Below are 13,458 nucleotides of genomic sequence, written 5' to 3'. Positions count from 1 at the left end.
CACCAACCTCATGTATCTACAGGGGTTAGATGATGCCGCTTGGTGCCGATGCTTCCCGGCGACGTTGAAGGGCACATCCCAACGATGGTTTGACAATTAGCAAGCCGGCTGCATCAACAGTTTCAAGACGCTCGCATACCTGTTTGCGTCCAACTTCTCTATGAACATCCCCGCCAAAAAAGACAAGTCTTGACTTGGGAGCTATTCAGCAGGGGGATAAAGAAGGGCTGAGGTCCCACGTTAGGCGGTTCAATCTGATGAGAATTCAGATTCAAGGGTTGTCCGACGAAGTTGCCTACACAGACTTCTTTAAAGGTCTGAAGGACGGGTCGACCTTTAAGTTCGATCTCGTCAGGAAGAGGGTCGCCACCCTTCAAGAGGCTCTGATGGAGGCGAAAGCCTATATACAGGCTAATGAGTTTTGTGCCATCAAGCAGTCGTCGGACTCTAAAAATTCCGACAAAAAAGAGAGTCGGTCTGCTCAGCCGGCTAAAAACGAAGAGAGCAAGAAAAGAAAAGAAGTCTGGGTGGCGGACAATTCTGGTCAGCCGTCCCAGAAGAAGAAAAAAGAGTTGAAACCCGTACGTTCCATAGTACGAGTTCAACAAGGTCTGCTACTCCATCCTCATGGAGATCAAAGACCGGGTGACTATTGAGAAACCGGCAGCAATGAAAAGTTCCACCAAAAGTCAGGACAAAAACAAATACTGTCATTTCCATGAGGATATAGGCCATGACACCAATGACTGCTATAGCCTCAAGCGATTGTTGGACCGTCTGGCTAACAAAGGGGTACTGAAATCCTACATTCTGAAGTCTAAGGTGACCCTTAGAACCAATAGTGGGCAACCGTCCAAAAAGCCCTACCAGCTTGCTATAAGCTTAGACATTGATGAAGAGCAGATTTACACTATTACAGGGGGTTTTGCTGGAGGGGGTCCTACCATCCCGGGCACCAAGGACTACGTTAGAGGGCTCGATGTTAACTCAGTTGATAAGGGTCAGACGTCGAAGGATACCTTCCCTGAGGTCGTCATCTCAGAGAAGGATAGGGGTAAGGTCAGGCATCCACATGATGATCCAATAGTCATCGAATGCAAGGTTGCCAATCAACGAGTGGGCCGGATTCTCATTGATACCGGGAGCTCATCTAACCTTATCAGCTACAAGTGCTTGGCAAAGCTCAAGTATAAGCATAACAGCTTGCACAAAGTTTCCCATCCCTTAGTCCGTTTCGGGGGTGGGGTAGTGCATCCGGTGGGGAGGATTGACCTACCCATCCGACTAGGTGAAAAGGGGGAAGGACGACACATGGTCGTCAAATTCCTGGTGGTTGAAGAATTGACCGCCTATAATCTGATTTTGGGCCGACCAACCCACAATGAGTCCAAGGCAGTCATCATCCCATCCCTCATGCTGCTGAAATTCGAGAAAGATGCTGGGTCAGTGGGTTCCCTGAATGGGGATCAGAAGACGGCTAGGGAATGTTATCTCTCAGACGTTTAGCCTACTGTGGTTGCAGCCGGCCAAGGCGAAGAGCCCACTAACCTTGATGACTTCAACGAAGCGGCGCCTGCTCCTAAGGCAGTCGGCAAAAAGAGGAAGGAGAACCACTTGGTGGCCGTCAAGAAAGAAAGACAATAGCAATCACTGACCGGAGAACGACCGTATGAACTCCGTCCCTAGTCGGCTGGTGAACACATTGATATTGTTCTGGATGAAACTCGTCCAGAACGTACTGTCAAAGTGGGGACGACTACTTTTTCTAACTTGGGTGCGGACCTGCACAGCCTATTGAAAGAGTTCAAAGACATCTTTGCCTTTGAAGTAGAACAGAAACTCGCTGTCCACAAACTCGCCGTGGATCCAAAAAAGAAGCCGGTTAGGCAAAAGAAAAGAAATCACGGCACCGAAAGGTCTCAGGCGGCTGCCGCCGAGGTCAAGAAGCTGATGGATGCTGGGTTCATTCGGCAATGTTACTACCCAGATTGGGTAGCAAACATTGTACATGTGAAGAAGCCGAATGGTACTTGGCGCATGTGCGTTGATTACACAGATCTGAATAAGGCGTGTCCGAAGGATAGCTATCCACTCCCAAAAATCGACAGTCTGGTTGACTCTACTGCCGGTCATGCCTTGATGAGCTTTATGGACGCCTACTTAGGCTTCCACCAGATACCCTTGTGGAAAAAAGATCAAGAAAAGACGGCATTCATCACTGATCAAGGGTTATTCTGTTACACTGTATGTCGTTTGGCTTGTAGAATGCACCTGCTACCTTCCAACGAATGAAAATACAGTCTTTCTTAATCAAATTGGGAGGAATGTAGAGGCTTACATAGAAGACATAATAGTCAAATCAAAGCAACAGGCGGATCACCTTGCTGACCTCCGAGAAACGTTCACCACACTTAGGCGGCACAAGGTCATGCTCAATACCAAGAAGTGTGTCTTTGGTGTTGAGTCTGGGAAGTTTCTCGGATTTTTGATTGATCAAAGGGGGATAGAGGCCAATCTAGAAAAGGTACAGGCGGTAATTGACATGAAGTCACCCCGCACTTTCAAAGAAGTTCAAAAGTTAACCGGTTGTTTGGCGGCGTTGGGGAGGTTTCTCAGACGGTTAGGTGACAAGTGCCTCTATTTCTTACAAGCAATCAAAAAGAAAACGAGATTTGAATTGGAAGAGGATGCTGAGGCGGCATTTTAGAAGTTTAAGGAGCACTTGCACTCGTTGCCAAAGCTGGTAAGCCCTCCACCACAGGAGGTTCTTTACATGTATTTGGCCGTCTCAGACCATGCCCTCAGTGCCGTACTCTTGGCTGAAAGAGACGGTGTTCAACTTCCGATTTATTTCATTAGCCATGTTCTTCAAAATGCTGAACTGCGGTACCCCATGGTTGCAAAATTTGGCCTCGCTCTTTTCATGGCAGTCAAGAAGTTGAAACCTTACTTCCTGGCACATCCGGTTGTGGTATATACAGACCAACCTCTCAAGCGGCCAATGACAAACTTTGGAGTCATCTGGTAGGATGCTCAAATGGGCTATTGAAATGCAAAGTTTAGAAATGACTTTCGAACCTAGGAACGAAGTGAAGGGTCGGGCGTTTGCCGACTTCATTGTCAAAATGACAAGGCCGACTGAGCCGGAGAATCTTGACCAGGTTTGGAAAGTGAATGTAGACGGGAGCTCTACTTTGAACGGCTGTGGTGCAAGGGTTATATGTTAATCTACTGAAGGGGATAAGTATGAATATGCACTGCGGTTCAAGTTTCAAGCCTCAAATAATGAGGCAGAGTATGAGGCCCTGCTTGTCGGTATTAGAATGTGTAAGGTGGCAGGTGTTTCGGGGTTTTCTGATGTCCTGCGGGAGAGTTACAACTCCAAGACTGGAACCGGGCGCCTGTACCTGCAAAACAACAGAGACTTTGGGTGGTAGGAGCTCCGCCTCCGACGGTCAAGTTAGTACTTGTTTTAGGAGTAATTGATGCGGAAAAGGGTAAAGTGTTTTCTCTAGGTGAGAATAATTAATTTGCTTAATCCCTTTTAATGAGAATTAATTAAAGTATTCATAGTCTTGAGAAGCATGCCAATCCTAGGTTTAGGTCAACCAGGGCAGATTGGGCTTCTCCCGGACTTTGGGCCTTGGTGGCCATTTTGCCTATTTGGCATATGGGAGGCCACGTGGCGTGGCCTGATTAGTCCATGTTGGACCTTTTAGGGTGACAAGTGGCGGACGTTGATTGGCCCACGTGGTGGACACGTGGCAGGTCCGGATTGGTCCATTTGTCATGGGTAATTTTACCCTAAATATTTGCCCCTCGGAAGGAGTAATTTCTCTTTCCAAGAGGGATTGCTCCTTTCGAAAGTTAGACCCTCGAAGCTTTACTAGGTCGGCATCTTGTCTAGTTCTAATGGGAGATGGACTTGATTAACTTAGAAAATTTTGATACCTTGGGCGGTATGACATTTTCAAAGTTAATCAATCATAATAATGATTGCCGCCGAACTAGACAGATGCCGATTCTTTGCCCCACTATGCAGATAGCCCCTGATCAGGTGGATTGTCAACTATTGCACAAGGGGTAAGCGTTTAGCATTATTCGGCCGTTAGCCTCTTTTGATTCAATATACTAAGTTTGGTACTTAGTTTATTTCGTTGGGGGATGGCTGGTCGTTTGCTTTGGTGGTTGCATAGAAGCAGGCGTCAGACGGGACGTCCAACCGAAGTAGTTACACCTGTTGGGTTACAGACGACAGCTTTAAGTATAGCCAACCTAGTAAGAATAGTGGTGCCTAAATTTTTTGGCATGGTTTCACAATATTTGGTGAATTTCACCAAGTTTGATGGGGACAGGCCGTCTGTTTCTGTGAACGGGACGCCTAGCCAGAGTAGCTATGTGTTAGAATCCAACCTCTTTGTTATGTATTCTTCTTTATTTTCCTTGTATTTTCCTTATGTAATGTCTCTTTAGTCTTTCTTTTTATTTTTCTAGACCCTAGGGAGAATTATTGTGTTACTGTCATTTCAACGTTCACTTGTAATTCTCTACTAATGCAATATAAAGCTCTTTAGGGAGCGAATGGTTATTCAATCAAAGCTCTCTACCCCGTTGTTATTGCTTTAAGACTTGTGTGTTGTTTAAGCCTTTATAGATATTGTGCTTGCCTTGGTTTAAAGCATCCCCTACCAAACCAAGAGACCCTAGAGACGTCCTCATTTTCGTCGGTTCCGCTTGTGCCCGCTTCGAAGTATCGGCCGTCACAAGCCCCGACTCCGCACTCGTTGTTCTCGTGTGCCCTCTTGAGACACCGTAGGTCCGTGTTTCTGTGTGCTCACGAACCTCCTTGCTTTAGGCTTGCGCCCTTGTCGCCAAAAGACGAGAGCGCGCCGCACGATCTGGTGTTGAATCACTCGGACCGTGACATTTTGGTATCAGAGCCAGGTTTGCCGTAGAGATGGCAGAAGAAGGAGAGATGTATGAATACACATTCGAGGAAAGACTTGCTTGGCTTGAAGGCAAGTCCGAACAGTGGGCTATGCTTGAAGAAAGGCTGCCCAAACTCGAGGATATTGTAATAAAACAAGCCGACCAAATAGAGAGGCTTGCCGCTACTGTGGATGGGTTAACGGAGCAACTTAACTTCGTGCAAGGCGTCGCTGATGAAGCACAAGATAAATGTGCAACCTTAATGCGTGCCCAGAGAGGGCTCGGGGGAAGTGGAGGTGCCAAGATAAAACCTCCCAAGCCCCGGACCTTCAATGGCACGAGAGATTCAAAAGAAGTCGATAATTTCATTTTCGACATGGAGCAATACTTTCGGGTCTGTCAGTTGGAGAATGAGTTAAAAGTTGATACCGCCACTATGTATTTGGTGGATGATGCAAAGATTTGGTGGCGCACCAAGTACGCCGACATCCAAGCTAAGAGGACGTCGGTGGATACTTGGGAGGATCTGAAGAAAGAGCTGATGGCCCAATTTTATCCCGAGAATACCGAGTTTGTTGCTCGCACCAAGCTCGCTGCTTTGAAGCATAAGGGTTCCATCCGGGAGTATGTCAAAGAGTTTTCAGCGTGCATGTTGGAGATCCACAATATGTCCGAGGAAGATCGCCTATTCAACTTTGTGCGTGGTCTTATGGAATGGGCCCAAAGAGAAATTTGGCGCCAAAAGATTGATACTTTATCGGGAGCCATCGCTGCAGCCGAAAGGTTGATGTACTACTCCTCAGAGAAAGGACAAGGTTTGAAGAAAGGGAATAGCGGGCCGACACCGAACCCTCCTAGGAACTCCGGACATGGCTCGCAAGTGAGCTCCAACAACTCGAATAATAGATACAATAGGAGTGGGGGAGAAGACTCTCGGAAGAGTGGAGCTTCTTCCTTCTCTAGTAGAGGAAGCACCCCTAGTTCATCTTCGGCAGCCAGGCCATTGACGTGTATCCTTTGACGAGGACCGCACAAGTGGTTTGAATGTCGACACAAGGGAGAAATTGACAATCTCCAGAAGAAACTGTCCTCCATGTCCTTAGAAAATCCCGAGGGTGAAGAAGCCGATGAGGTAGAACCTAGTGAAGGAGAACATTCCAGACTGGGGGCCATTCGCATGATGTGCGCTATGGGAAGAGAAGGCTCTGAGGGCCAACCCAAAAACTCTGGATTGATGTATGTGAATGCGTTGGTAAACGGAAAGGAAACTCGTGCCATGGTGGATACCGGTGCTACCCACAACTTCATTTCAGAAAAGGAGGCAAAAAAACTTGGGTTGAAGCTCCTACCAAAAGGAGGCAGTATGAAAGCGGTGAATTCAGTTGCCAAACCGATCCACGGCGTTGCCAAGAAAGTAACAATGAAGCTGGGAGATTGGAGCGGACAGGTGGACTTTACCGTTGCGCCAATGGACGACTTCAGCTTGGTGCTCAGCATGGACTTCTTACACTTTAGTAAGGCAGTCCCGATGTCGCCTCTTAGATCTATTCTGGTGCCCGGGCAGCAACCATGTCTCCTCCAAACCTGCGATCCGGGAAAAGGGCCGAAAGGGCCCCTCCTTTCAGCAATGCAATTGGAGAAGGGGTTGAAGAGGAACGAGCCCACGTTCCTAGCAACACTTTCCACGAGGGAAGATGAAGCAAGTGGAGACTTTCCGCATGCAGTTGCCGAACTACTATCAGAGTTCCAGGATCTCCTCCCGAAAGACCTACCAAAAGTTCTCCCACCTAGAAGAACAGTGGACCATGAGATTGAGCTGGTTCCAGGGGCGAAACCCCCAGCACGAAGTCCTTATCGCATGGCTCCCCCAGAATTGGCTGAACTCCGGAAACAATTGGAGGACTTGCTTGAGGCAGGCTTTATCCGCCCATCAAAGGCTCCTTATGGGGCTCCTGTGCTTTTTCAGAAAAAACAAGATGGAAGTCTTCGATTGTGTATCGACTACCGAGCATTAAATAAGGTTACGGTGCGCAATCACTACCCTATCCCTTTGGTGGCGGATTTGTTCGATCAGTTAGGGGATGCAGTGTACTTTACAAAGCTAGACTTGAAGTCTGGCTATCACCAAGTTCGTATCGCCGAAGGAGATGAACCAAAAACTGCTTGTGTGACAAGATACGGGGCATACAAATGGCTAGTCATGCCCTTCGGCTTGACGAATGCACCTGCTACGTTCTGTACTCTGATGAATTCGAGAGTACTTAGACAAGTTTGTGGTCGTGTACCTCGATGACATCGTTGTCTACATCAAGACTTTGGAGGAGCACCTCGAGCACCTAAGATTGGTCTTCGAGAAGCTGAGAGAACATCACCTTTTTGTGAAACGAGAAAAGTGTGCCTTTGCGCAGGAAGAAGTCGGATTTCTTGGACACTTTGTGGGGAAGGGTCGATTGAGGATGGACCCAAAGAAGATATGTGTTGTTCGCGATTGGCGGGATCCCAAGAACCCCTCTGAGCAACGATCCTTTCTAGGACTGGCGAACTATTATAGAAGATTCATTAAGGGATACTCAGAGATCGCAAGTCCCCTCACCGACCTATTGAGGAAAGATTGTCGTTGGGAATGGTCAGGCCCCAGAAGGAAGCTTTCCAGAAGTTGAAAGAAGCAATGGTGAAGGAGCCGGTCCTTGCACTTCCAGACATCACCAAACCATTCGTGGTCGAGACGGATGCTTCGGATTTTGCTTTAGGAGGAGTGCTCCTCCAAGAAGGACATCCTATTGCATTCGAAAGTAGGAAGCTGAATAATGCGGAGAGAAGGTATGCGACACAAGAAAAGGAGTTACTAGCCATTGTGCACTGCCTAAGAGGATGGAGGCACTACTTGTTGGGGTCAAAGTTTACCGTCCGCACAGACAACACCGCGGCGAGTCACTTTCTCACCCAACCCAAGCTGACAGGAAAACAAGCTCGGTGGCAGGAGGACTTAGCTGAGTTCGACGTGGAGTTCACCTATAGAACGGGATCCAGTAATAGAGTTGCCGATGCCCTGAGTAGGCGGGCCGATCTTGCTGCGATGTACAAGTTAGCGCCAATGACTGCAAGCAGTATTGCCACATCCGTTAGAGATCAAGTTCGTGCTTATCTCCCAGATGATCCGATGACAAAAACCATAACAAGGATGATTGAAGAAGGGAAGACTAGACGCTTTTGGTTGGAAGATGACCTCATCTTCACCAAAGGTACAAAGCTGTTCATCCCCAAAGCAGGGGGATTGAGGAAAATGTTTTTGAAGGAATGCCATGATACGCTGTGGGCGGGACATCCAGGTTGGCAGAGAACCCTCAGTCTACTCGCGATGGGGTACTACTTTCCAGGAATGAAGGAAGATGTGATGAGCTACACCTAAACCTGCCTTGTGTGCCAGCAAGACAAGGTTGACAGACAGAAGCCCGGGGGCCTCCTTGAACCTCTTCCTGTACCAACTCGACCGTGGGAGAGTGTGTCGATGGACTTCATTAGTGGCCTCCCGAAGGTTGACCAGTTCTCTTCTATCATGGTGGTGATAGACAGGTTCTCAAAATACGCAACGTTTGTACCCTTGCAGAAGGCTTTTGGAGCAGAAGAAACGACATCGCTCTTCTTTAAGCATATTGTGAAGTACTGGGGATTGCCAAAGAGCATAGTAAGCGACAGGGATACCAGATTCACGAGCATATTTTGGTCTGAGCTATTCCAAATGATGGGGTCTGACCTCAACATGTCGTCAAGCCACCACCCTCAATCTGATGGGTAGACAGAGAGATTCAATGGGCTTCTCGAGGAATACTTACGTCACTTTGTGAGCGCCAACCAGAAAGATTGGGTGAGACTTTTGGACGTCGCACAACTTTGCTTCAACGCTCAAAGGAGTTCTTCTTCCAACAAAAGCCCCTTTGAGTTGGTCATGGGTCAACAACCTCTCCTCCCGCACACAGTGGCTGACTAGGAGGGCGGTAGGAGTGCTCAGGCTCGAGATTTTACAAGAGAGTGGAAGCAAAACACCGACATTGCGAAAGCCTACCTAGAGCGAGCATCGCGCCGGATGAAGAAATGGGCTGATCAAAACAGAAGGCCAGTTGATTTTGCTATTGGGGACATGGTGATGGTGAAGGTCTTACCAGAACAGCTGAAGTTTCTCAGAGGGAGAGGTCGTCGCCTCATTCGGAAATATGAAGGCTACATCCGCATCACTAAACGGATTGGGAAGAACGCATAAAAGGTAGAACCGCCTGCGTGGATGAGGATTCACCCCGTCTTCCACGTTAGTCATCTAAAACCCTACCATCCAGATCCCGACGACAACAACTGCAACGTCAGCTACCGTGCCAACATCAGAATCAGGACAAGAGCCACCCCTACAATTGAAGACTGAAGCTGCTAAGATCTTAGAGTAGATTTTGTAAGTCGACGAGGACGTCGACGACTTAAGTGGGGGAGGATGTTAGAATCCAACCTCTTTGTTATGTATTCTTCTTTATTTTCCTTGTATTTTCCTTATGTAATGTCTGTTTAGTCTTTCTTTTTATTTTTCTAGACCCTAGGGAGAATTATTGTGTTACTGTCATTTCAACGTTCACTTGTAATTCTCTACTAATGCAATATAAAGCTCTTTAGGGAGCGAATGGTTATTCAATCAAATCTCTCTACCCCGTTGTTATTGCTTTAAGACTTGTGTGTTGTTTAAGCCTTTATAGATATTGTGCTTGCCTTGTTTTAAAGCATCCCCTACCAAACCAAGAGACCCTAGAGACGTCCTCATTTTCGTCGGTTCCGCTTGTGCCCGCTTCGAAGTATCGGCCGTCACAAGCCCCGACTCCGCACTCGTTGTTCTCGTGTGCCCTCTTGAGACACCGTAGGTCCGTGTTGCTGTGTGCTCATGAACCTCCTTGCTTTAGGCTTGCGCCCTTGTCGCCAAAAGACGAGAGCGCGCCGCACGATCTGGTGTTGAATCACTCGGACCGTGACACTATGCCTGGGCGGTAGCTTCTGTCAGATCTAGTAGGAATAGTGGTAGAGAGCCCTTGTTTGCCAAAAAACAGCGGACCTCTCATACCTTTTAGGTTCCGTACTAAGGAGGGCGACTAGTTAACCTTGAGGTTAGTCAATCACTGCCTATTTTGTTTGAGTAGTAGGGAAACCAGGCGGCGGAAGCCGGATGCATGGTCCCCTTGATTCGCCAAGTTTTGCTTGGCTATTAACTAAAAGGTTGGTAACCTAGTAGGAATAGTGGTTTGAGTGCCCCTGTTTGCCAAAAAACAGGCGGTCTACTAAATCCTTTTAGGTTCTATACCAAGTTTGAGGGAGTGACTATGAGTTAACGTTGGTGTTACTCAGTCGCCGTCACTCTTGCTTGAGTAGTAGAGGTACCAGGCAGCGGAGGCCGGCTGGACCCCTTGATTCGCCAATGTTTGTTGGCTATTAACTCAAGAGGTACCCCCTGCATTTATCCCAAGTAATACAGGCGGTCATCCGACTCAGATGTCAACTGCTTCCACTGGTTTGGTTAGTGATGGAGTTATCCTTGTCTAAAAAACGGCTATGTGGTTGACCTTGGGGACAGTCGTATAAGGGTCGTGTAATTAGTTTATAGAGCAATGTTCCACCCAAAAGGGAGCTTCTCTCTGCGACGAATTTCATCCGGAGGGATGCCGCCGGATGCCTGCTATGATGTTGGGACATGTCGTATTAGTTTAAAGATTGGATCAGTTGGCTTGGCGCCTAGACTGATCATTCGGCCATAGGCCTTATGTAGTTCATGGCGAACTAAGTATAGTGGAGTAGCTGTCTGTTTTGGAACCAGTCGACCCTTTCTTATGGAGAGTAGCCAAATATATGTCCAGACGGCATGCCCCTCTAGTGATAGAGTAAAATAATCAATGGAGATTAGCCGACTGTAGAGGTACAGCGACATGCCCCTCTGATGATAGAGTGAAATACTTAATGGAGAGTAGCCGACTGTAAAGGTACAGGCGACATGCCCCTCTGAATTAGTATCAAGTATTGAAATAATTTCAAGTGTTAGAGTAGAAAGATCACTTAGCTCCCTTCCATGGAGGATTGATGACTCTACTTTCTTCGAATAGGGACAGTTGTTTTAATGTGGTTTGCGACCTTACTGTTCGGCCCACACATTTTCCGCCGGTCTTTAGCCCCTTAGTGAAATTAATGAGGGTCGACTGCTTTCATAGCTACGAGACTTCGTCGTATAGGGGGCCGACTACTATTCATGCCGCCTCTCTTTCTTGATAGATTGTCACACAAATAAGTGGAGGACGGTCTTCAGTAAGGTGCCGCCTAAACAGAAGGGAGACGGTCTTCAATAGGGTGCCGCCTAAACAGCCGGTTTTACTAACCTTAGGCAATTTTTTCTTTTTTTCTTTTTTTTTTTTACTTTACTTGCAATCATAATAATGATAATGGGCTTATGGTGACAACTCACACATAAGATGAGATTTCCTGAATAATCACGCGGCAGGTTTTATACGATATGCAAGGCGTCAAGCCCCACACATGCTTGCAATGAACAAGCAATCAGCTACTCTTTGGGTTTTGAGGCCGGCTGCTTGAGCTACGACGCTTTACATGCCGCCTGCTCAAGCTTCACATCCGGCCAAGCATGGTGCCAGTCTCCTTTGGTGGTTGATCAAAGAGAGCTGGCTCTCTCACAGCACCAAGATACGAGGGGGTGTTTTCAATAATCATTTGGCATGCCGCCTGTTGTATGATGTCGATTGCCGAGCCATTTGTATATAGCTTGCATATTCACAGGTGGCTTATTATGCCGCTTGTGTTTCTAATTCATCTTCAGTTTTCCACTCAGCAAGGAGTCTATCAAACATACGGCTTTCGCCCCTTGTTTGTGCTACTGCCGGATGCTTTAATCATAGGTGCCCATGCTCCACCTTGTACTTTGTCAATGATTTCAAAGGCCGGCTGGTTTTGCCGTGATGTGCCGACTGTTTTTAATTGCCATATAGCCTGACTTGTGATGGTAGCGAGAGCCGCCTGTTATGAAAATTTACAAACTCTCAAGATTAGACGTCCACTCCCGTCTTGTGTATTTTTCCATGCATAACGAACACACTCTTGTCTTGCTGTGCCTTTGCTTGCTAGCTTGTGGAACAAATTTGTGCAATCTCAATGGTTCATTGGTTTAATTTTATGAGCCTAGGACCCATACTGCTTGGGAGCTTTGATATATCAGGCGTCTAGGAGAGACAATTACATCAAATAGCCCTTGTTTATATGAGCGAAGCCATTCAGCTGCTTATTAGAGACGCTTGTCCTTGAAGTGCCGTATCACAACCTGTGCGACCACTCTTAAACTCCCAGGTGTAGGGAAGTATGCTACGCATTCCATAGTCCCGCATTCGTTTACTGAGTTAGCTGTGAATGTCGCCTGCTTATATGAACTTGACGGCTCTTGTAAACCATAGCCGACTGTTTTTGCGATGGCCATTGAGATGTAAGCTAGTTTTCTTGCCTAGTTTTCTTAATGCAAGCTAGGTAGAATTTGCAAGTAACACAACCATGATGAAGGCCGGCTGGTTTTGTTATGAGGTGACGGCTGTTCCGTATCGTTCCTGCCCATTAGATATTTGTAGCTGTCCATAAAAGAGTGCCGGCTGTTTCGAGCCATTCGAGTCTTGATTTAACGCTTGTATGTGTTTGAGATGAGAGCCATCAAGCTCTCGCTTACAAGTTTCAATAGCGAAGAGCCGAATGTTTAGGGTAAAATATGGCTGAACGATGTTTTGGCTGGGATGAGGGCTGGTGCCGCCTACTTAAACCCCTGCTCAGTCCAAGCACAAAACTCGTAGTCTGAACTTACATAGCCTGAATTTACTCGACCATGACCCTTCGAAATTCAAGAATCACATAGCCTGAACTTACATGAGGAGCAGGCCGGCTGCTTCCATGGTTATAAGAATTTGAGCTTAGCTATGCTTTTAATAATCAATGGTTGCAAATGCCGCTTCGTTCTTTGCGAATGGTTTTAATGGCCGGTATCCTTCTTGTAGGCTAGCTGATAGTATGAGATAAGCACTTTATTTTAAAATAATTCTCTCGGCTGTCGTTGAATGATTATAGAGCCGATTGTATTGAACCAACCGCGTGTTGATTTTGGATGCTATGTAGTTGCGGCTGTTTTTGCTGGGCAGGTGCCGCCTGTTTCTCCTTGAAACAGGGCCTCGTACAGTCGACTCACATGGTGCTTTGCTCTTAAAGGGCCGAATGCTTGGAGTGTCGCACGATTATTCTCAATTCTCAAGAGTGGCTCGGTTTTGGTTGTTTGTTGGAGCTATATCAACATAGTGTCGGTTGACCTGCTTTTGTCTTACAAAATACGAAGATTGCTTTGATTTTATGGAGTAGAAAACTTCTCGCCTCGAACTCGGCATTTGGCCGCCTATTTTTGAAATGCTTGGGCCGGCTGTATCAAAGAGGAGCATTAGCGTCTCGGTTATTTTGAGGCTGCCTGCTCTG

This window comes from Chenopodium quinoa, unplaced genomic scaffold, assembly GCF_001683475.1.
Source record: "Chenopodium quinoa cultivar QQ74 unplaced genomic scaffold, ASM168347v1, whole genome shotgun sequence".
NCBI lineage: Eukaryota > Viridiplantae > Streptophyta > Magnoliopsida > Caryophyllales > Amaranthaceae > Chenopodium > Chenopodium quinoa.
The sequence above is the reverse complement of the archived record's forward strand: the minus strand, read 5'-3'. Positions refer to the sequence as shown.